The sequence below is a fragment of the Lagenorhynchus albirostris genome, chromosome X (assembly GCF_949774975.1).
Source record: "Lagenorhynchus albirostris chromosome X, mLagAlb1.1, whole genome shotgun sequence".
Taxonomy (NCBI): domain Eukaryota; kingdom Metazoa; phylum Chordata; class Mammalia; order Artiodactyla; family Delphinidae; genus Lagenorhynchus; species Lagenorhynchus albirostris.
In genome coordinates this window covers 96,101,084-96,126,975 of record NC_083116.1, presented here as the reverse complement: position 1 = coordinate 96,126,975, position 25,892 = coordinate 96,101,084, and the positions used below count along the sequence as shown (strand labels likewise).

The window sequence follows — 25,892 nt, the reverse complement described above, 5'->3', positions numbered from 1 at the left end:
ATTAAATCTTGCTTTTCTGACAGGCTGATACACTCAACAGACTAAAATACTCTTATATAGAGCAACTTTATAAAATCTATTAGAAACATTATTCTACCAAGACACTTTGGAACCAAATCTCAGCAGTCTTCAGGGAAGACAGTTACACCCTGATTCCTGGATCATCGTGCTCATCATTTTCAAGTTATTTATCACTTCCTTCAGTAATACATTTGCCATGTGCTTTTTCTGGGTTTCTTTTTTTCTTATGAGTATATGATGAGTTATTTTTCTCTTTGATTTTCTCTTTGGGATGTGAGGTAGTAGAAATAGTTTCTTTTTACAAAGCATGTTATAGGCAGAAAACCTTTCAATTCTCTTCTTGCTTTCCTCCATTTTTTGATTTGCTTATCTTTAACAGGAAGTCAGTATATTCCTCTGTCACCATCAGTTTTCCTTTATGGCTTAATGGAACTTCTAAGCCATGTGTGCTCTGGACAGCCAACACAGTCTTTCCTCTCTTTCCCACTATTATGCCAGAGTTCCTGAAAGCAGAATCTATTGCCACTGAATGCTATAAATTCAAGTACAATCACAAAATTTTACCAGAATCTGTGCATCCTGCAACTGTTGACGCTGCACATGAAGAACAAGTGGTTCAAATTTCAAAACGGCACCACCATTCGCTTTCTTTAGGGCTACAATCACGTCATCTTTCATGTACAGTTTGTGTGTAACCAGTAGCCAGCAACGGTTTTGTTTCTGAACCTCAAAACCATTTATACCCCCGTCTAGGAGGATGATGCAGCCAGCGCAGGAACTGGCAGTGAAAAACTGTTCTCGCCCAGTCAAGGGCTGCACAAGCTCTACCACATCCTCGTCCACACTGCCTTTCCAGCTGAGGCCCACTTTGCTCAGACACTTGCACCTTCCATCTCTTGAACGCTGCACTACTATCCGTGCAAGGAGGGAGTTAGGGTCTGCACTTTCACACTAGCCTCGCCTTTCCCTGGGGGCAGCCATATCGAAGCCAGTGGTGGCCAGAAATGTCCAAACTCTAGAGGATCTGAGTAGACATTTCTCAAAAGAAGATGTACACGCCAATAAAAATGTGAAAAGATACCTCAAAACTGGGGTGGGGGAAGAACGTGAAAAGATGCTCAATATCATTAGTCATTAGAAAAATGCAAATCAAAACCACAATGAGATACCACTTTCCACCCAACAGGCTAGCTATAATCAAAAATACACATGATAATAAGTGTTGGTGACGATGTGGAGAAATTGAGACCCTTATATGTTGTTGGTGGGAATGTAAAATGGTGCAGCTGCTTTGGAAAACAATTTGGTAGTTGCTCAAAATGTTAAACATACAGTTACCATATGATCCAGCAATTCCACTCCTAGGTATATACCCAAGAGAAATGAAAACATACGTCTGCACAAAAACTTGTATGTGAATGTTCATTGCAACATTATTCATAATAGCCAAAAAGTGAAAATAACCTTGTATTTGTTTCCTAAGGCTGCAGGGCGGCTAAAAACAACAGAAATTTATTCTCTCACAGTTCTGGAAGCCAGAAGTCTGAAATCAAAGTGCTGGTAGGGCTGTGCTCCCTCTGAAGTTTCTAGGGCAGAATCCTTCCTTGCCTCTTTCAGCTGTTGGTGTCTCCAGTGGTTCCTTGGCTTATTGTGACCCCATCAATCCAATCTCTGCCTTGATCTTTACATGTCTCCTCCTTCTCTCTCTCTCTCTCTCTCTCTCCTCTATGTGTCTCTTATAAGGATATTTGTCACTGGATTTAGGGCACACTAGGATGATCTCATCTTGAGATCCCTAACTTAATTACATCTGCAAAGAAGCTTTTTCCAAATAAGGTCATGTTCACAGGTTTCAGGGGTTAAGAGATGGCCATATCTTTTTGGAGGCCACCATTCAACCCTCTACAAACCCAAAGGTCCATCAACTGATGATGAGTAAACAAATGTGGTTCATCCATACAATGGAATATATTTTGGTGCTAAAATGTACTGACACATGCGACAGCATGGATTAACCTTGAAAACATTATACTCAGGGAAAGAAGCCAAAGGCTACATGTGGTGCAATTCCATTTAAAGGAAATGTCGAGAATAGGCAAATCAATAGAAACAGAAAGTAGATCAGTGGTTGCGTAGGGTTGTTGCAGCCTTGGGCAGGCTGGGGAGCAACTGCTAACGGGTATAGGGTTTCTTTTTTGGCCGAATGAAAATGTTCTAAAATTATATTATGGTAATGATTGCACAACTCTGTGAATACACTAAAAACCATTGAATTGTGCATTTTAAATGGGTGAATTGTATGGTATGTGAATTATAATCTCAATGAAATGGTTAAAAGTGAGGAATTAAAAAATGAATGTAATGAATTGAAATACATGACATGTGCTAAAAATCCATCGGCTCGTAATGATTTTTCTAAAAAGCTCTTTGGTCATCTTTAGACAATATTGGTGAATGAAGGTAACGAATAACGAATTATTCTGCCTTTCTTATATGAACTGTACTTCAGGGTATCCAAACAGTTGATAAAAGAAAGTTCTTTATTACAGAAAAATTCCCACGAATAAAGGCAGAAGAAATGACAATTAAAAGCTCACAAATTTGTAAGCCCTAATGAAATAATGGATCAAGGCAATGTTTTCCATCAGGTGAAAGGCTGATGGAAACTTTAAAAGAGGGACTAACAGCACCAGAATCTGATGATTAATCTTAGCATCGCTAAAAATGGGACAGCCAGACGTTACAGGCCTCCTGATATGGTGCAAAAGGAAGTACACAGTACTACTTACAAAATATATTTTTTAATTGAAATATAGTTGATTTACAATGTTGTGTGTTTCAGGAGTACAGCAAAGTGATTCACATATATTTTTTTTCCAGATTTGTTCTCCTTATAGGTTATTACAAAATATTGAGTGTAGTTTCCTGTGCTGTACAGTAAGTCCTTTTTGGTTACCTATTTTATACATAGTAGTGTGCATATGCTAATCCCAAACTCCTAATTTATCCCTCCCTCACCCTTTCCCCTTTGGTAACCATAAGTTTGTTTCCTATGTCTGTGGGTCTATTTCTGTTTTGTATATAAGTTCATTTATTAGAACATTCTCTAACACCATACAAAAAAATAAACTCAAAATGGATTAAAGACCTAAATGTAAGACTGGATACTATGAAGTATTCTTGCCAGTAAAATCAAACCTGAATTTGATCAAGCCTGTAAACCTAACTGCCACATTATAGGAAACACAGGGTTTAAAGGAACATATTAAATGACACTGGAGACATGGATACAATCAGCCAAATACTGACTGTGGGAAATTTGCCAGAGCAGATGTGTCCATTTTTTTCTGCAAACAAATAGCAACAATATAAGAGGAAGGAGTAACCTATCAAAAAGACTTGAGAAACATTAACCACATGCAATGAGGGACCCTGTCTGGTTCCTCGTTTGAAGAAACCAACTATTAAAACAAATAACTATGAGATAATGTGGAAGATTTTGAACACTGACTGGATATAAATGATATTTTTAAACTGTCGATATTTTTTAGCTGTGATAAGGGTTATGCTTGGGGGAAAAAGTTTTTATCTTTTAGAGATATATACTTAAATATTTACAGATGAGAAGACATAATGTCTGGGATTTGCTTTAAGATAATGTCATGGTGGGGTGAAAAACGTAGTTGGGAATGTAGATGAAACAAGATTGGTCATCTGTTCGTAATTGTTGAAGCCACGTGATGGGTACATGGTGGTTCATACACTGTCCTACTAGTATATATGTTTGGAAATGTTCCAGAGTAAAAAGGGGTTTTTTAAGTGTTCTTTGGAGCACTGAGTTGAGGCCTGAGTATGTTTTTTCCATATAAATCAGTATGTTTTTTGCCTAGTAAAGTTTATGGGAATTCCTTTTTGCCTAATCTGACTAAAGCAGATCATTTGGACGGCAGAGAGGCACGCTTTGAAACTGGGTCTGCGGTTTGTTTGTTTTTTTTAATTGAAGTATAGTTGATTTACAATGTTGTGTTGTGTTTCTGGTATACAGCAAAGCGATTCGGGGTGTGTGTGTGTGTGTGTGTGTGTGTGTGTGTACATATTCATTTTCGTATTCTTTTCCATTATGGTTTATTGCAAGCCTGAGTTTGAGTTCTAGCACCAGTATTCACTAACTTTGTCAGATACTTAACATTTCTGAAGCTCAAAGCTCAATTTCTTCACTGGTCAAGCAGGCATCATAATAATAGCTCTCACCTGGGGTCGCTTGGGGGATTAAATAAGATAGAGAATACAAAGCACTTGGCACAGTGGCTGGCCGTGCTCCATAGATATCAGAGGCAGCTAATGCTTAATTGTTTCAGTTATCTATTGTGGGTTCACTTGGATCAGCTGGGAGCTTCTTCTACTCTGTCTGCTGTCAGCTGGGACTACAGTCATCTGGTGGTTGAACTGGGCTGGAACAACCAAGACGACTCACACAGATGGCCGGCAGTTGATGTCAGCTGTTGGCTGACAGCTCAGCTAGGGCTGTTGTCCACAGCATCTACGCATGGCCTCTCCATGTCACTCGGGCTTCTCACTTGATGGTGGAGGAAGTGCCCAAGAGCGAAGAGGAAGCTGCCAGTTCTCAGGGCGTGCAACTGGCACAGGGTCACTTCTGCCACATTCTGTTGGTTAAGGAGTGGCAAGCCCTGTTCAGACACAATGGTAGGGGAAATAAACTCTACCTCTTAATGCGGACAGGGGCAAAGAACTTGCAGCCCTCTTTAATCCACCACCAAGTGTTCCTGTTTCCTCAGTACTTGGTCCATAGATAAAAATATCGATTCCAAGAATCACACCAAAAAAAGAACTCATGTATGTCTCTAGAAGGTAATTGGACCACACTGGCTGATACTTTCCTTGCTTCTCTGCAGACTAAGACAGGGCCTGGGGAATCGGAGGGGCTAGGCAGCCGCTAGCCCCTCACCACGGAGAGGAGAAACCAGGGCAGGACCAAGTCTTCACTGCAGAAACACCTTGGCATGAGTCAGTGGTTCTCAAAAATAATTTATGAGACCAAATTAGGTCATCTATTTTTCATTTTTATGGTTATTAATTTGACAAATTGTAATTCAATACTGTTCTCCCAGGCAATAATTCTGGAGACTTGAGGAAATATTAGCATTCCCTTCCAAGGTATTCTTTCCTTAATTCTTTAGTTCCAAGGCATAACAGCTTTCCACATATTTCTTCTCTTATCCTTTGACCAACAATTGCTGACTCTCATGTATTCTCTGATATTAGCTAAAACACTGTCCAGGAGAGGTGATTGTTTGTTTTCATTTACTGCACATTATACAAACACAAAGTTTGGGTAAGAAATATTTCCTAGAGCTAATAAATGCAAAGTTAGGGGCAAGCTTGGGCAATGTGAATTTTACCTAAAGAGCTTTGCTTCTAATTGGAACACTTACAGTAAACAAATGATTGATAAAGACACCCAGTCACCTCTATAAACAAGGAAGCAGGGAATCCAGCCATGCTGAACACTGTGTTTATTTTCCACTGGAAGAGGATGTAAACTGCAATCACAAGCACGCCACCGTTTAATTTCTATACAAGACCCCTTCCTGGCTTCCTATAAAGCAAAAAACTGATGGCAGTTTTGCTCACTAAATTTCTTTGTGCAGAATTGTTAAGTGCTATTAATTTTAGCATAGCTTATCAAAAAACAAATGACCAAACAAACAAACCAAAAGGCCTTAAAAAAAAAAAAAAACCCTTAGGTGCTCCTAAGCTTGGAGTCATTTTGCTGTTGAAAAGATCCCAGCTGACAGCTGTGATATAAATGTATGGAGAAGGAAATAAATACTGGCTCTTAGACCATGACCTGGAAGTTATGTCAGAAGAGTCTGGCATTGTATCAACTGGCCATAAAGCAAATATGGGAGGGAGGGGATGGAGAGGATGGAATGGCCACATGTTTCTGGCCCTATCTGAAGTTCTGAGCACATCAGAGCATACAGCTAGAGGCTCAGAATCATCGTGATGATACACAAGTGGGTGAAATCATTTCCTTAGAAATGAACTGTCCTTGTCTAAGCTAAGACCCTTGCTGACATATCTGAGAAGATGTCTGACTTTTTAAGACTCTTTCTGACTTATTTAAGCCCTTCCTGACTTGTTTCAGACTCTGTCTGATGAATTAGATACCCTTCCTGATTTGTATGGGACCCTTCCTAACTTGTTCAAGACTCTTCCCGACATGTTTGAGACCATCCCTAACTTGTTTCAGACCTATCTTTTCATGTCAGAGCTTTCTGACATATTTGAGATCGTTCCTGATTTGATTGGGATACCTCCTGATGGACTTGAGACCCATCCTGATGTATTTGAGACTAGTCCTGAGGACTCTGACATGCTTCCTGATACATTTGAGACAATCCCCAACATATTTAAGACTCTTCCTGTCTGTCTGAGATCCTTCCCAATATATCTAAAACTTTGACAACTTGGAGACCCATGCTGATTTGAGACTCTTCCAGACTTGTTCGAGAACTTTCCTGGTGCGTTTAAGACCATTCCTGATGTGTTGAGATTCTTCCTCTCTGTTTTAGACTCACATATTTAAAACTCTTCTGGACAATTTTAGATGCTTCCTAACTTGTTTGAGATGATACCTGCCATGTTGGAGACCCCATCTGACATATTTCAGACCCTACTGACGTGTTTGTGACCCTTCATGACTTGTTTGACAGCCTTTGTCACTATGTGAGAAACTTCTTGACATGCTTGAGACTCTTCCTAAGATGTCTGAGCCCCTGACTGATTTGAGAAAATTCCTCATGTATTTCATCCTCTTCCGGACATGTTTCAGATCCTTCGCTACTTGTTGGAGGCTTCCTGACATTTTAGAGAACTAGGTTGATTATTTGAAACTCTCTCTTTCTGTTTGTGACCCTTCCAAAAATATTTGAGACACTTTTTTTTTTGCGGTACGCGGGCCTCTCACTGCTGTGGCCTCTCCCATTGCGGAGCACAGGCTCCGGACGCACAGGCTCAGCGGCCATGGCTCACAGGCCCAGCTGCACCGCGGCATGTGGGATCTTCGCGGACCGGGGCACGAACCCGTGTCCCCTGCATCAGCAAGCAGACTCTCAACCACTGTGCCACCAGGGAAACCCTGAGACACTTCTTGACTTGTTGAGACTCTTCCTGACTGAGACCCTTCCTGAGGTAATGAAAACGCTTCCTGAGATCTTCCTGCCATGTTTGAGACTCTTCCTGGCTTGTTTGAGAACATTCATGACACATTTGAGACCCTTGCATATATCTGACCCCTTCCTGGCTTGCTTGAAACCGTTTCTGACTGTTTGAATCTCTTCTTGACATTTTTGAGACACTTCTTGAGGTGTCAGAGATAACTTGTTTGAGATTGTACCTGAAGTATTTGAGACCCTTCCTGACTTGTTTTGACAGTCTTTACGACTATGTGGCAGCATTCCTAAGTTGTTTTAGTTTCTTTCTGATGTGTATTAGATTCTTCTTGTCTATTTGAGACTCTTCATGACTTACTGTCAATGCCTACTGAGTATGAGATCCTTCCTGACATATTTGAGACCCTTCTTGACTTATTTGAGACCATTTCCGACATGTTTGAGACCCTACCTGACTTAATGAGATGCTTCCTAAGAGGTTTGAGAACTTTTCTATTTGAGACTCTGCCTTTTGAGATGCTTCCAGATGTATTTAGGACTATTCCTGAAATGTTTCCAACTTCTCCTGGTGTGTTTGAGACCCTTCCTGACTACTTTAAGACTGTTCCTGACTTGTTTTCAGCTACTTCCTGACATATTTGAGCCCCTTCCTAACATGTTTGAAACTCTTCTTGACTGTTTGAGCCACTTCCTGTCATGCTTGAGACCCTTGCTGATGTATGTGAACAATTCCTGCATGGTTGAGACCTTTTATGACATACGTGAGACACTTCCTAACCTACTTGAGACTTTTCCTGATGTCTTGAAAGACTCCTTGATTTATTTGAAACCCTTCCTGACACATTTGAGACTCATCCTAACTTGTTTGAAATTCTTTTCGACATTTTTGAGACTGTCTATTGGAGACCATTTTGTATGTATTTTAAACTCTACCTGAGGAATCTGAGACCCTTTCTAACCAGTTTAAGACCCTTCCCTATTTTTCTGAGACTCTTCCTGATATATTTGAAAACATTTCTGACTTGTTTGAAACTCTTGCTGAGCTGTTTGAGACCATTCCCGAAGTACCTGAGACTCTTCCTGGTTCTGAGATCCTTACTAATGTACTTAAAACTCTTCCTGATTGCAATCAGATACTGACTTTTGGGGAAACAACTTTCCAACATATTTGAGACCCTGCCTGCCTGTTTGAGAAACACCCTTACAAGTATGAGGCCCTGCTTGACATTTCTGAGACCCTTTTGGACTGTTGGAGACTCTTTCTGATGACTTTGGCACCCTTCTTCGCTTGTCTCACAGCCTTTCTGACCCTTGGAAAGCCTCCCAGACATGTTTGAGACCCTTCCTGACTAGTTGCGATCCTTGCTGAGGTATATGAGAATTTTCCTGACATATTTAAGACTATTACTAACCTGTGTGAGACTTTTCCTGATATATTTGAGACTCCCTCTGAGTTTGAGATGCTGTCTATTTAACACTGTCCAGACTTGTTTGAGCCTGATGTATTTGAGACCCTTCCTAATGGCTTTGAAACATGTTTTAAAATCTTCCTGAGTGTTTGAGCTCTTTAGTGATGTATTTGAACCATTCTTGTATGGTGGAGACCCTTGCAGAGATATTGGAGGCATTTCCAGCCTTATTTACAATCCTTCCTGGGGATTCCCTGGTGGTCCAGTGATTAGGACTCCAAGCGTCCATTGCCAGGGGCCAGGGTTCAATCCCTGGTCAGGGAACTAAGATCCCACAAGCTGTGTGGCATGGCCAAAAAAAACAATAATGAAAAAAAAAATCCTTCCTAACATATTTGAGACTCTTCTCAAAGTACTGAGAAACATCTTGATGTATTTTAAACCCTTCCTGAGATACTTGAAATTCATCCTGATTCATTTGAGACCCTTCCTGACAAGTTTTTTTGTCTTTTTTCTTTTGGCCATGCTTCGTGGCTTGTGGGATCTTAGTTCCCCAGCCAGGTATTGGACCCGGGCCCCGGCAGCGAAACCACCGAGTCCTAACCACTGGACTGCCAGGGAATTCCCCTTCCTGACCATTTTAAAATCCTTTCTTAATCGTTTGAGACCATTCCTGAAGTATTTGAGATTCTTCCTGTCTCTGAGACCCTTCCTGGTGAATGTAAAACTCTTCCTAACTACCTTCAGATAGACTCTTCTTGTCTGTTTAAGACACTCACGGCGACTTCCCTGTTGGTCCAGTGGTTAAGAATCCACCTTCCAATGCAGGGGACATGGGTTCGATCCCTGGTCCAGGAACTAAGATCCCACATGCCACGGGGCTACTAAGCCTGCACGCCGCAACTACTGAGCCCATGTGCTCTTGAGCCCACACACTCTGGAGCCCACGTGCCACAACTAGAGAGAAGCCTACGCACTGCAACGAAGAGCCCACGTGCCACAACTAAGACCCGCCACAGCCATAAATAAATAAATAAATAAATAAATAAATAAATAAATTTTAAAGTGTTATTTTAAAAAAGACACTCTCTCACAAGTTTGAGACTCTACCTTACTACATGAGCCTTCTTGACCGGATGAGACCTCTCTTGATTTTTTCGACAGCATTTCTGACAGATTGAGACCCTTCTGATATAGTTGAGATGTTTCCTGAGAAAATTCCTTACATATTTAAGACTTTTCCAGACAGTGTGATCCTTTGTGACTAGCTTAAGATGTTACCTGTCATGTTTGAGACCCCTCCCCACCTGCTGGAGACTCTTCCTGAGGTGTTAGAGATTCTCCTTGTATTTGAGATTCTTCTTCTCAGGGTAAGATACTTCCTAATATATTCAAGACCCTTACTGAGCTGCGTCAGAGCTTCCTGGTGTATTTTAGACTCTTCTCTCTGTTTGAGACCAGTCCTGACACACTTAAGAACCTTTCTGACCTACTTAAAACTCTTGCTGAAATGTCTGAGGCACTTCATGACTTGCTTGAGAAATGTACAGACATGTTTGAGACCCTTATTGTTGTTTTTGAGACCCTTTATCTCTGTTGAAACCCTCATTGATGTCTTTAAACCTCTTCCTAATGACTTTGAGATGCTTCCAGAATTGTTTGAGAAGATTCCTGATGTATTTGAGACTTTTTTTCTGTTTGTGACACTTCCTGACATGTTTGAGTCCCTTCTTAATATGTTTCTTACTCCTCCTGATGTAGTTGGGATTCTTCCTGATGTATCTGAGGCCCTTCTTGACTTTTGAGACCGTTCTTAACACCGTGACACTTGCTTGTATCTGACACACTTCTTTTCTGTTTGCAACCTTTACTGGATTATTAATAACTCTCCTTAACTACATCTTGACTGGTTTGAGATATTTTGTCATGTACTTGAGACTCTTCCTCTCTGCTTCAAATACTTCCTGACAAGTTTAAGACTCCTTCATATGTGTTTGAGACCCTTCATGCTATATTTAAGAACCTTCCTTGGGCTTCCCTGGTGGCATAGTGGTTAAGAATCCACCTGCCAATGCAGGGGACATGGGTTCGAGCCCTGGTCCAGGAAGATCCCACATGCCGTGGAGCAACTAAGCCCACATGCCACAACTACTGAGCCTGCATGCCACAACTACTGAAGCCCGCATGCCTAGAGCCCGTGCTTCACAACGAGAAGCCACTACAATAAGAAGCCCACACACAACAAAGAGTAGCCCCCGCTCGCCACAGCGAAGATCCAACACAGCCAAAAATAAATAAATTTATAAATTAAAAAAAGACCCTTCCTTGTGTATTTAAGACTCCTCCTGAAAAGTTTGAGAGTCACCATGACTTGTTTAAGATTCTTCATGACATATTTGAGAATTTCTCTGACGTGCTTGAGACACTTCTCCTATTGAGACCCTTATTGAAATCTTTGAGCCCTTCTGGATGTGCTTGAGACCCTTCCTTTTTGTCTGAGACCCTTTCTGACAAGATTAAAGCTCTTCCTCACTACTTTGAATACTTGTGGTCCAATTTGAGAGAACTGATGTGTTTCAGACTTTTCCTCTTTCTTGGCAACACTTCCTGTCTTGTCTGAGACACATCCTAAAAACCTTGAGACTCGTCCTGATGTATTTGATATCTCTACTGTATTTAGTTTCCTAGGGCTGCTGTAAAAAAAAAAGGCAAACCCCCCCCCCGCCACAAACTGGGTGTCTTAAAATAACAGAAAGTAATTCCCTCACGGTTCAGGCCAGAGGTCTGAAATCAAGGTATCAGCAGGATTGATTCCTTCTGGAGGTTCTGAGGGAGAATCTGTCCTATGCCTCTCTCCTAGCTTCTGGTGGTTGTTGGTATTTCTTGGCATTCCTTGGCTTGTGGACATATCACTCCAATCTCTGCCTCCGCCTTCATATGGCATTCACTTTCCTATGTGTCTTCACATGGCCTTCCTATAAGGACAGCAATTATTGAATTTAGGGCTCATCCTAATCCAGTATGGCCTCGTCTTAACTAATTACATCTGCAAAGACTCTATTTCCAAATAAGGTCACATCCTGAGGTTCCAGGTGTACATGAATGGGGTGGGGGTGGTGCATCATTCAACACAGGTGCACCTACTAACATATCTGAGATTCTTCCCAACTGTTTGAGACCCTTCAAGACATATTGCAAACTGTCGGATGAATTTGAGACACTTCCTGACTTGTTTGAGATGCTTCCTGATTTTTTGAGAATTTTTCTAATGTATTTGAAGCCCTTTCTAACTTGCTTGAAAGTCTTCCTGTTTGAGACTCTTCCTAACATGTCTGAGATTGTTCCTGCCATATCTACTACTCTTGTTGACATATTTGTGAATCTTCCCAATTTATTTGAGATATTTCCTGAGAGTGTACCTGGCATATTTGAGTCTTCTGTCTCTTTGAGAGTATTCCTGATGGATTTAAGAAGCTTCCTACCTATTTAACACTCTTTCTGACATGTTTGAGAAGACTTCCTGAATTTTTTGAGACTCTTCCAGATGTATATGAGATTTTTTCTGACGTTCTTCAGTCCCTTCTCAACTTGGTTGAGACCTTTCCTGACATGTTCAAAACATGTGAGATGTATTTGAGACACTTCCTGCTCTTTGAAACACCTTACTGACTTATTTCTAGTTTGTCCTTGCTATTTTGAGAACCTTCCTGACTTATTTGAGATGCTTCCTGATGTACCTGAGACACTTCTTCTCTGTTCTGGCTACTTCCTGACAAGTTTGAGAGTCTTCCTGGACTATTTGAGACACTTCTTGCTATATTTGAGAACCTACCCTCATGTATTTAAGATTTCCTGACATACTTGAGAGCCTTCAAGACTTGTTTAAGATTCTCCATGACATATTAGACACCTTGCTTAAGACCCTTCTCAATTTATTTGAAATTTTACCTGACATGTTTGCGATCCTTCTGGAGGTATTTGGGTTTCTTTCTCTTTCTCTCAGTTTGAGATGTTTACTGACTTGTTTTACAAGTTCTTCTTGACTACTTTGAGAACCTTCCAGACTTGAGTAGATTCCTGATGTATTATTTGAGACTCTTTCCCTCTGTTTGCAACACTTCCTGACATGCTTGCTACTCTACCTGATGATTAGATTCCTCCTGATATACTTGACATTCTTCACCCTCTCAGTTGTATCTGAGACACTTCCTTTCTGTTTGAGACCCTTACTGACTTATCTATAACTCTTCTTAACTACTTTTAGAATGTTTCTGACTTGTTTAAGATGCTTCCGCATGTATCTGAGAATCTTCCTCTCTGTTCTAGAAACTTCTTGACATATTTAAAGCCCTTCCTGACATGTTTGAGACGGCTTCTCATGTGTTCCAGACCTTCCTTGCCATATCTGAGAACATTTCTCATGTATGTAAGACTCTTCTAGACGTGTTTGGGAGCCTTCATGGCTTGAGACTCTGGTATATTTGAGACCTTTTCTGACATGCTTGAGATGCTTCTCAAATTGTTTGAGTCTCTTTCTGAAATGTTTGAGACCCTTCCAGGTTTATTTGAGAGTCTTCTCTCTGTTTGAGACCCTTACTAACAAAAGCTCTTCTTGACAGCTTTGTGATCCTTCCAGACAGGTTCGAGAGGATTTGCAACGTATTTCAAATGCTTCCTCTCTCTCTCTCTGCAACACTTCCCATCGTGTTTGAGACACTTCCTGGTATTTGAGATTCTTCCTGTGATTTTTTTCCGACATGTTTGAAACTCTTCCAAAGGTTTTTGATATTCCTCCTGATGATTTTGAGGCCCTACCTGATGTATGTGAAACGCTTTCTGATCTGCAAATGACTCTGTTGAATTGTTTGAGACCCTTTCTGACACGTATGAAGCTATTTGTAGAGTATTTGAGACGTTTCCTGTCTGTTTGAGACCCATTTTGACTTGAAGACACTTCCCGCCATGTGTGAGATTACTTTGAAACTGTTTCTAACTTAAGATGATTCTTGATGTGTTTGAGACATTTCCTCTCTGTCTGTGACCCCTCCTGACTTGTTTGAGACACTTCCTGACATATTTGACGCCCCTCCTAATGAATTTGAGACCCTTCCTGACACGGTTGAGACTCTCCCTGACTTATATGAGACCCTTCCTGATTTTTGACACATCCTGAAATATTTAAAGCCTTCTCTGACTTGCTTGCAACTCTTCCTGACTCTCTGAGACCTTTCCTGACATGTTTGAGACCACTCCTGACATATTTACTCCTCTTTCTGATGTATTTGAGACATTCCTTGAATTTGAGACTGTTTTTGACATCTTTGAGATTCTTCTTGTCTCTTTGAGACCATTCCTAATGGATTTGAGAATCTTCTGTACTTATTTAAGACTCTTTCTCCCATGTTTAAGACCCTTCATAATGTGTGTGAGACTCTTCCTTACATGTATGACTTGGTTGACATGCTTCCCAACTCAGAATCCCTTAGTGAAATGTTTAAGACCCTTCCAGAAGTATTCAAGACACTTATTGACGCTCACTGACAAATGTAATGTTCTTCACGACTACTTTGAGATCCTTCCAGTCTGGTTTGAGAGGATTCAGGATGCATTTCAGCTCCTTCCTCTCTCTTGACACTTCCTGTCATGTTCGAGACACATCTTGTCATGTTTGAGACTCTTCCTGATGATAGTGAGCGTCCCCCGCCCCCTGATGTATTTGAAACCCTTTCTGACATGCATGACTCCTTTTCATGTACTTGGGACCCTCCCTTCCTAACAGGTATGTGAAGTATTTGAGACTCTTCCTCTCTGAGACACATCCTGGCTTGTTGGAGATGCTTCCTGAGATGTCTGAGATTTCCGGACTTGTTTGAGACTCTTCCTCATATGTTGGAGACTGTTCCTGACACACTTGCTATTCTTTCTGATATATTTGAAAATCTTCTTGCTGTCTTTGAGACATTTCCTGACTGTTTGAGACCATTCATGACATATTTGAGACTCTTCCTGTCCTTTTGTAATCATTGCTGACAGATCTGAGAACGTTCCTTCCCTATTTGAGATTCTTCCTGATGTATTTGAGATTCTTCATAACATTTTTGAAACTCTTCCTGACATTTATGAAATCTTTTCTATCTTGCTTGAGACTCTTCCCAACTTGTTTGAGAATCTTCCTGACATGCTTAAGACTCACAAATGAATTTGAGACACTTCCTTCGGTTCAGTAAACATTACTGGCTTATTTACAGTCCATCCTTACCACCTTGAGAACACTCCTCACTTATTTGAGATGTTTCCTTATGTATTTGAGACTTTTCCTCTCTGTTCTGGACTGTTTCTGAGAAGTTTAAGACTCTTCCTGTCATGTGTGAGGCTCTTCCTCACATATTTGAAAACCTTCCTGACATATTTAAATCCCTTCCTGACATGTTTTAGAGCATCCATGATTTCTTCGAGACTCTTCCTGATTTATTAGGAACATTTTTTCTACTTGCTTGAAACCTTTCCTGACAAGTTTGAGACCCTTCTGGAGGTATTTAGATCTTTCTCTCTGTCTGAGACCTTTATTTACTTGTTTGACTTGTTTGAGAAGATTCCTGATGCATGTGAGACCTTTCCTCTCTGCTTGCGACACTCCTAATATGTTTGAGAAACTTCCTGACATGTGTGCTACTCTTCCTGATGTATTTGAGATTCTTCCTAATTCATTTGAGACACTTCCTGATATGTTGATTCTCTGGGTTGTATCAGAGACACTCCATTTCTGTTTGAGACTCTTACTGACTTATTCATAACACTTCCTTACTACTTGGAGAAGCTTCCAGTCTGGTTTAAGAGGATTTGTGATATATTTCAGATCCTTCCTCTCTTTGTGACACTTCTTGTCATGTTTGAAACACATCTTGATATGATGAGACTCTTCCTGACCATTTGAGATGTGCCTGCTATGTTTGAAACCCTTACAAAGTTGAGGCTCTTCCTGACTGTTTGAGACTCTTTCTGACTTTCCCGAGACTCTTCCTGACTTTCCTGAGACTCTTCACGACATGTTTGAGACCTATATTTATTTATTTGAGACTCTTCCTGACAAGTTTGAGACTTCTTGACATACTGTGACCTTTCCCAACTATTGGAGACTGTTGCTCTCAGTTTGAGACACTTACTGAAACTCTTCCTAATGACTTTGAAAGTGTTCTTTACTTGTTTGAGATGATTTGTAATGGTTGAGAGATTGTCTCTCTAATGTGACCCTTTCTGACGTGTTTGAGACTCTTCCTGACAGATTTGAGACACTTCCTAATTTGCTGGCCTGTTTAGGACCATTAGAGACATATTTTACACTCTGCCTGACAAATTTGAGACCCTTCCTTACCAGTGTCAGACCCTTCCTGACTTGTTTGAGTTGACTACTGTGTTAGATATTCCTCTTGACTATTTGAGTCTCTTCCTGCCTGGGTAAGATGACTCCTGATATATTTGAGATCCTCCCTAACTTATTGTTACCTTTCCTAACTACTTGAGACCTTTCTCATAAAATCTTAAGATCCTTACTCACTTTTTGAGAACCTTCTTAACAGATTTGATACCTTTCTTGATTATATGACACCTTTCCTTCGGGTTTGAGACCTTTTGTGATGTATTTAAGATGTTTGTCTCAGTTTGAAGCCCTTACTGACATATTTTGAAATCTTCCTGACTACGTTGAGACCATTACTGACTTGTTTGAGATGATTTCTGATGTATTTGAGACACCTCCTCTCTCTCTGAGAGCATTTATGATACATTTGCCGCACTTCCTGATGTATTTAAACTGTTCCTATATGATTGAGACCCTTCTTCTCTTGTCTATGACCCTTCCTGAGGCAATTAAAACTCTTCCTTACCATATGACCCAGCAATTCCACTCCTAGGTATACATTCCCTGCAGAATAAGAACTGATGTTCATACAAAACTTGTACTCAAATGTTCATAGGATCATTATTCATAATAGCCAAAAAGGAGAAACAACCCAAATATCTATCAACTGATGAATAAATAAAATGTGATATATCCATACAGTGGAATATTATTCAGCCATAAAAGGGAATGAAGTACTGATACATACTACAGCACAGACGGATCTTGAAAATATTACACTAAGGGAAAGAAAACAGAAAAAAAGGTCACATGTTATATGATTCCATTTATATGAAATGTCAAAATAGGAAAATACATAGAGACAGAAAGTAGATTTGTCATTGTCACCGGCTGGGGGTAGGGAGGAACAGTGAGGGACTGCTAATGGGTATAGGGTTTGTTTTTAGAGTGATGAAAATTCTGGAATTAGACAGTGGTGATGGTTGCACAACCTTGTATACACACTAAAAGCCACTAAATTATATACTTCAACATGGTGAATTTTACTGTATGTGAATTATATATCAACAAGAAACTCTGTTACAAAAACAAAAAACTCTCTTCCTGATGACCTTCAATTTTGAGATAATTCTTGATGTATTTAAGACCTGTTCTGACTTTTTAAGACCTTTAAGAACATGTTTGAGACATGAAGACATGGAGACCTTTCCTGATGTGGTTTTTTTTTTAAGATTATACATGGTTTTATTTTTCTCCAGCTTTATTGAGATATACTTGACATATAACATTGTGTAACTTTAAGGTGTACTATGTGATTATTTGATACACATGTATATTGTGAAATGATTACCACAATAAGGTTAGTTAACACCTCCATTACCTGACATAATTACGTTTTCTCGGTGTGTGGTGAGAACATTCAAGACTTACTCTCACAGCAACTTTCAAGTATATAGTAAACTGTTCTTAAACATACTCACCATGCTATACATTAGATCCCCAGAACTTATTCATCTTATAACTTGTACGCTTATACCCTTTGACCAACATATCCCATTTCTTCCAACACCATCACCATCCCCTCCACAGCAGCCCCTGGCAACCACCATTCTACTCTGTTTCTATGAGTTCAGCCTTGTTAGAGTCCATATATAAGTGAGATCATTCAGCATTTGTCTTTATTTGACTTATTTCACTTAGCATAATGCCCTCAAGGTCCATCCAGGTTGTCACAAATGGGAGGATTTCCTGCCTTTTTATGGCTGAATAATATTCCTGTGTGTGTGTGTATGCATCACATTTTCTTCACCCATTCATCAGCCAATGGGCATTTAGGTTATTTCCATGTATTGGCTGTTGTTAATAATGTTGCATTGAACATGGAGATGCAGATATCTATTTCAGATCCTGATTTCATTTCCTTTGGATATATACTCAGAAATGGGATTGCTAGATCATATGATAATTCTATTTTTAATTTTTTGATTTTACTTAAAATTTTTAATTTTTTGTTTTCCAAATGGCTGTACCAATTTACATCCCAAACAATGTAACAGTGCTCTTTTTTCTACATCCTTGCCAACACTTATCTCTTTTTAAAAAAATATTTATTTATTTTTATTTGGTTGCATGGGGTCTTAATTGCAGCAGGTGGGCTCCTTAGCTGCAGCACATGGGCTCCTTAGTTGTGGCTCATGGGCTCCTTTGTTGCAGCACACAGGCTCCTTAGTTGCGGCATGTGAACTCTTAGTTGCGGCATGCATGGGATCTAGTTCCCTGACCAGGGATCAACCCAGGGCCCCCTGCATTGGGAGCACAGAGCCTTATCCACTGCACCACCAGGGAAGTCCCAACACTTGTTATTGCTTATCTCTTTAATTATGGCCACTCTAACAAGTATGAGGTGATAGCTCACTGTGGTTTTGATCTGCATTTCCCTGATGATTAGTGATATTGAGCACCTTTTCATGACCTGTTGGCCATTTGTATGTCTTCTTTGGGAAAATGCCTTTTCAGGCCCTTTAACCATTTTTAATTGGAATATTTGGGGGACTTTTTGGTATTGAGTTGTATGAGTACCTTATATATTTTGGATATTAGCCTATCATCAGATATAAGGTCTGCAAATATTTTCTCTCATTCCATAGGTTGTCTTTTCATTTTGTTTATTGTTTCTTTTGCTGTGTAGAAGCTTTTTAGTTGCTGTAGTCCCACTCATTTATTTTTGCTTTTGTGGTGTGTGCTTTTGGTGTTATATAAAAAAATCATTGCCAACACTAATGTTAAGGAGTTTTTCCCCTATGTTTTCCTCTGGGGATTTTACAGGTTCAGGTCTTATATTTAAGTCTTTAATCAATTTCAAGTTAATTTTTGTGAGTGATGTAACATAGGGATCCATTCCATTATCTCACATGTGAATATCCAGTTTTCCCAATACTATTTATTGAAAAAACTATCCTTTCCCCATTGAGTATTCTTGGCCCCCTTGACAAATATTAGTTGACAGTATGTGCATGGTTTTATTTCTGGGCTCTCAGTTCTGTTCCATTGGTCTGTGTGTCTGTTTTGATGCCACTAGTATACTGTTTTTATAACTATAGCTTTGTAATATACTTTGAAATCAGGAAGTGTGATGCCTCCAGCTTTGTGCTTCTTTCTCAAAAGTGCTTTGGCTATTCACAGCCTTTTGTACTTCCACATGAATTATAGGATTGTTTTCCTATTTCTGTGAAAAATGCCATTGGAATTTTGATAGGGATTGCACTGAATATATAGATGGCTTTGGGTAGTGTGGACATTTTAATAATATTAATTCTTCCAATCCATGAACACAGGATATCTTTCCACTTATTTGTGTCTTTTCAATTTCTTTCATCAAAGTCCTATAATTTTCACTATACACATCTTTCACTTCCTTGGCTAAAATTCTGCCTAATTTTTTCTATTATTTTTAATGCTATTATTAATGGGATTGTTTTCTTTTTCAGATATTTCATTGTTAGCGTATAGAAACGCAACTGATTTTTGTATGTTGATTTTGTATACTACAAGTTTTCTGAATCTATTGATTAGTTCCAGCAGTTTTTTGGTGGAGTCTTTAGGATTTTCTACGTATAAGATCATATCATCTGCAAACAAAAACAATTTTATTTCTTTTTGTTTATATGTAAGTTTCAGGTGTATATTATAATATACACTACAAAGTGATCAACCCCAAAAGTCTAGTAACTATCCATCCCCATGTAATTGACTCCCTTCAACCTTTTCACCCACCCCCAACATCCTTCCTTTGTGGTAACCACCAACCTGTTCTCTGTATCTGTGAGCTTGCCTTTGTTTTGTTTTGTTTAGATTCCACATATAAGTGAAATCATATGTATTGGTCTTTTTCCTTCTGACTTATTTCACTTAGCATAATACCATCAAGGTCCATCCATGTTGTCACAAATGGCAACATATTCTTTTTTATGGCTGAGTAGTATTCTATTGTATATACACACCCCATCTTCTTTATCCATTCTTCTGTCAATGGACACTTATGTTGTTTCCATATCTTGGCTATTGTAAATAATGCTGCAATGAACACAGGGGTGCCTATATCTTTTCAAATTAGTGTTTTCATATTCTTGAGATAAGTACCCAGAAGTGGAATAGCTGGATCATATGGTAGTTCCATAGTTCTATTCTTAATTTTTTGAAAACTCTCCACACAGTTTTCCATATTGGCTGCACCAAGTTACAATCCCCCCTCAACAGTGTACAAGGGTTCCCTTTTCTCCACATGCTCTCCAACACTTGTTATTTCTTGTCTTATTGATAATAACCATTCTAATAGGTGAGGGGTGATATCTTATTGTGGTTTTGATGTGCATTTCCCTACTAATTAGTGATGCTGAACATCTTTTCATGTGCCTGTTGGCCATCTGTATATCTTCTATAGAAAAATGTCTATTCATATATCTGCCCATTTTTTAATTGAATTATTTTTTGCTGTTCAGTTGTTTGAGTTATTTATATATTGCTAGTAACCCCTTATTGGATTTGCAAATATCGTCTCCCATTCAGTAGGTTGCCTTTTTGTTTTGATAATAGTTTCCTTCACTGTGCAAAAGGTTTGTAGTTTGACATAGTCCCATTTGTTTATTTTTGTATTTGTTTCCTTTGCCTTTGGAGTCAAATCCACAAAAACATCACTAAGACCAATGTCAGTGAGGTTATTGCCTATGTTTTCTTCTAGGAATTTTATGGTTTCAGGTCCTACATGCATGTCTTTAATCCACTTTGTGTTCACATTTGTGTATTGTGTAGGAAAGTGGGCTAGATTCATTCTTTTACATGTGGCTGTTCAGTTTTCCCAGCACCATTTTTTAAAAAATATTTATTTGTTTGTGCCAGGTCTTAGTTGCGGCAGGTGGGCTCCTTAGTTGTGGCTCACCAGCCCCACAGTTGCAGCATGTGGGCTCCTTAGTTGCAGCATGCGAACGCAAACTCTTAGTTGTGGCATGCATGTGGGATCTAGTTCCCTGACCAGGGATCAAACCTGGGCCCCCTGCATTGGGAGCACAGAGTCCTATCCACTGCACCACCAGGGAAGTCCCCCAGCACCATTTATTGAAGAGACTTTCCTTTCTCCACCATATGTTCTTTGCTCTTTTGACATAAACTAATTGTCCATACATGTGTGGGTTTATTTCTGGGCTTTCAATTCTGTTCCATTGATCTGTGTGTCTGCTTTTGTGCCAGTACCATACTGTTTTGATTACTATAGCTTTATAGTATAGTTTGAAATCAGGGGCCATGATACCTCCAGCTTCGTTCTTCTTTCTCACGGTTGTTTTAGCTATTCACAATCTTTCGTGATTCCATACAAATTTTAGAATTATTTGTTCTAGTTCTGTGAAATATGCCACTGGAATTTTGATAGGGATTGCACTAAATCTGTAGATTGTTTTGGGTAATACTGACCTTTTAATGATAGTCATTCTTCCAATACATGAGCACAGAATATATTTCCATTTATTTCTGTCTTCTTCAATTTCTTTCATCAGTGTCTTATAGTTTTCAGTGTACCGGTCTTTCACCTTGGTAAATATATCCCTAGGTATTTTATTCTTTTTGTTGCAATTGTAAATGTGATTGTTTTCTTAATTCCTCTTTCTGATAGAAATGCCATAGATTTCTGTATGTTTTGTAACCTGTGACTTTGCTTAATTCACTCCTTAGTTCTAACAGTTTTTTGGTAGTCTTTAGGGTTTTTCTATATATAGTATCCTGTCACCTACAAATAGTAACAGTTTTAATTCTTCCTTTTTGATTTGGATGCCTTTTATTTCTTCCTGCCTAATTGCTGTGGCTAGGATTTCCAATACTATGTTGAATAAAAGTGGCAAGAGTGGGCACTCTTGTCTTGTTCCTGATCATAAAAGGAAAGTTTTCAACCTCTCACCACTGATTATGATGTTAGCTGTGGGCTTGTCATGTATGTCCTTTATTATGTTGAAGTACATTCCTTCTATACATAATTTATTGAGAGTTTTATCATGAAAGGATGTTGAATTGTTATCAAATGCTTTTTCTGCATCTACTGAGATGTTCATATGATTTTTATCCTTCATTCTATCAACGTGGTATATCATATTAATTGATTTGTGTACGTTAAACCATACTTGCATCCCAGGGATAAATCCCACTTGACCATGATGTATGATAATTTTCCTGTGCTGCTGAATTCAGTTTGCTAGTACTTTGTTGAGAACTTTTGCATCTATATTCACCACGGATATTTGCCTGTAGTTTTCTTTTCTTGTAGTATCCTTATCTGGCTTGGTATGAGGGTAATGCTGGCCTCATAAAATGAGTTTGGAGATGTTTGCTCCTCTTCAATTTTTTGGAAGAGTTTAAGAAGGATTGGTATCAATTCTTCTTTAAATATTTGATAGAATTCACCAATGAAACCATCTGGTCCTGGGCTTTTCTTGGTTGGGTGGGGTTTTTTTTTCACATCTTTATTGGAGTATAATTGCTTTACAATGGTGTGTTCGTTTCTGCTTTATAACAAAGTGAATCAGTTATACATATACATATGCTCCCATATCTCTTCCCTCTTGCGTCTCTCTCCCTCCCACCCTCCCTATCCCACCCCTCCAGGTGGTCACAAGGTTGGGTGGTTTTTGATTACTGATTCAATCTCCTTGCTCATTATTGGTCTGTTCATATTTTATATTTCTTCATTACCCGGTCTTGATAGGTTCTATGTTTCTAGGAATTTTTCCATTTCTTCTAGGTCATCCAATTTTTTACTGTATAATTGTTCATAATAGTCCTTATTTTCCTTTGTATTTTTGTGATATTAGTTGTATAATCTTCTATTTCTGACTTTACTTATTTGAGTCTTCATTTTTGCTTGGTTAGTCTAGCTAAAGGTTTGTCAATTTTGTTTATCTTTTCAAAAAACCAGCTCTTAGGGATTTCCCTGGTGGTGCAGTGGTTAAGAATCTGCCTGCCAACGCAGGGGACACGGGTTCATGCCCTGGTCTGGGAAGATCCCACATGCCACGGAGAAACTAAGCCCGTGTACCACAACTACTGAGCCTGCACTCTAGAGCCCACGAGCCACAACTACTGGGCCTGTGTGCCACAACTACTGAAGGCCGGGCACCTAGAACCCATGCTTCGCAACAAGAGAAGCCATCACAATGAGAAGCACGTACACCGCAATGAAGAGTAGCCCCTGCTCTCCACAACTAGAGAAAGCAACAAAGACCCAAAGCAGCCAAAAAAATAATTAATTTTAAAAAACAGCTCTTAGTTTTGTTGATCTTTTCTATTTTTTTTCTGGTCTCTATTTCACTTGTTCCTTTTCTGGTCTTTGTTTTTTCCTTCCTTCTGCTAACTTTGGGCTAGCTTGCTCTTCTTCTTCTAGTTGAGGTGTAAAATTGGGTTGTTTATGTGAGATCTTTCTGTTTCCTTAATGTAGGTCTTTATAAACTTCCCGCTTCGAATTTCTTTTGTTGCATCCCATGAGATTTGGCATGTTGTGCTTCCATTTTTGTTTGTTTCAAGATTTTTTTAAATTTCCCTTTTGATTTCTTCTTTGACTCACTGGTTGTTCAAGAGTGTGTTGTTTAATTTCCACATACTTGTGAATTTTCCCAGGAGGGACAGAACTTCAGTATTTATCATTCCACCCTCTAGGTACCTGTTGCAGAGGCTAAGTTCCAGGTGAGCATGGCTCCTGTCTTCCACACAGTCCCCATTCCTTGGGTGGAAGATCTACTTCAGGTGCAGTACACTGAGAATACTGGGGCATTGTTCACTCTTTTCCCAGCTTGTTCATGGGGCAGAGGTTTCATGAAGGAAGAGGCAAACTGAGAAGACCAGAGGCTACCACCCCCTCCTCAGTGCCCAGCTCCTAAAGCAGGTGTATCACTTAGAAGGCAGCTGCCACTGTTCCTGCCCCAGCTATGAGCCATGGCTTAGAAATTTTGCCCAAAGGGAGAGGCAGGGCATAAAACAGTGCTCTGGAGCTCTTTCCAAAGGAACTTTATTTGCAACATAATGTAGGGAAGGTCAAGCCTAAGGATACTATCAAAAACAATGGAGGAAAGATGGAAAGCAATTAGGAGGAGACTGATCTTTCATTAGAGATATAAACTGAAATCACAGGCCAGCTAGTTTACAGGGAGAACCAGGGAACGTGACAGCTAGAATAGCCCTCTTAGGGTCAGAAAAACCCTCAAACACTGACCTCAAACACTACCCCTCCAAAGTAGTCTGAATTTAAAGAGTTCATTCTGTGGGGCAATTTATGCCCCAGGGCATTGTTGAAAGCAATAGAGCAATCAGCCAGCAATTAGTGGAGTTTAACAGCTGGGTGTGATCAGGGAAAGAGAGTCAAGAGAGCCCCGCTAAAACCACTTTCATCCCAGGCTGATTGCTCATGCCCAAGACTTTGCCCTCTGAGGAGCAATATCAGAGGTTTAACACTGAAGGGGAAATCGACTTCACTAAAATAATCCAGCCACTCACTAAGCAAATAAACAAACAAACAACAATAACTAGCCCCTGGGGCAAGGGAATCAGTGTCCAGAGTTGCTATAACACATTATATAAAATGTCCAGTTTTCAACAAAAAATTACAAGACATGAAAATAAACAGGAACGTATGATTCATACACAGGGAAAAAATCAGGCAACAGAAACTGCCCGTTAGAGCAATCAGATGTCAGATTTAATAGAACCAAGACATCAAAGTAGCCATTATAAATATATTCAAAGAACTAAAGGAAATCTTGCTTAAAGAAGGAAAGGAAGGTATGATGACTGTGACAGACTGAATGTTTGGTTCCCCTCAAAAATCATATATTGAAATCTAATCCCCGATGTTATGGTATTTGGAGGCAGAGCCTTTGGGAGATAATTAGATCATGAGGGTGGAGCCCTTAAGAATGGGATTAGTGGGCTTCCCTGGTGGCGCAGTGGTTGAGAGTCCGCCTGCCGATGCAGGGGACACGGGTTCGTGCCCCGGTCCGGGAAGATCCCACATGCCACGGAGCGGCTGGGCCCGTGAGCCATGGCCGCTGAGCCTGCGTGTCCGGAGCCTGTGCTCCGCAACGGGAGAGGCCACAACAGTGAGAGGCCCGCGTACCGCAAAAAAAAAAAAAAGAATGGGATTACTGTCCTTATAAAAGAGACCCCAGTTATAAAGCAGAAACTAACACACGATTGTAAAGCAATTATACTCCAATAAAGATGTTTTTTTTTAAAAAAAAAAAAAGAGAGAGAGACCCCAGATCCCTTGCCCCTTCTGCCTTGTGAGGAAACAATGAAAACATAGCTGTCTATGAACAAGGAAGCAGGCCCTTACCAAATATGCCACCACCTTGATCTTGGACTTCCCAGCCTCCAGAACTGTGAGAAATAAATGTTTGTTGTTTAAGCCACCCAGTCTGTGGTATTTTTGTTATAGCAGCCCTAATCAACTAAGAGAATAACCATGTCTTATCAAGTAGGGAATAGCAATAAAGAGATAGAAGTTATATATTAAAAAATAGTAAAATGCAAATTCTGGAGTTGGAAATACAATAACTGAGACTTTCGGTTTCTGGTTCTACATGTAAGAAGTTTGGACGTTGCCACTCTGTCCTAAAAGCAAGTGAAAAGCTGAACAGACTGAAAAAGCAACAGCTCTTCTTGGATCTGTAAGAGGGGAGAACATAGAGCAAATCACTGCCCCAGAGATTGACGAGATAGACAAGTGAACACAGGGAGTCACAGCTTACTTGAACAGAGACTCACAAGTGGAAACAACCATAGGAACCACTGCAAGGGTAGAAAAACCTGAACTATAATTGACAAATTGCTGGAGGCTCAGTGTGCAACTCTGAAAGCTAAAAACTCCAGGGGGAC

The 25,892-nt window shown here is 39.7% G+C and overlaps 1 pseudogene; it reads right to left on the bottom strand.

Annotated features, from left to right (window-relative positions):
- Nucleotides 1-200: 200 nt before the first annotated feature.
- LOC132513183 (tRNA wybutosine-synthesizing protein 3 homolog) overlaps nucleotides 201-25,892 on the bottom strand; it is a 32,649-nt pseudogene continuing 6,957 nt past the window's right edge.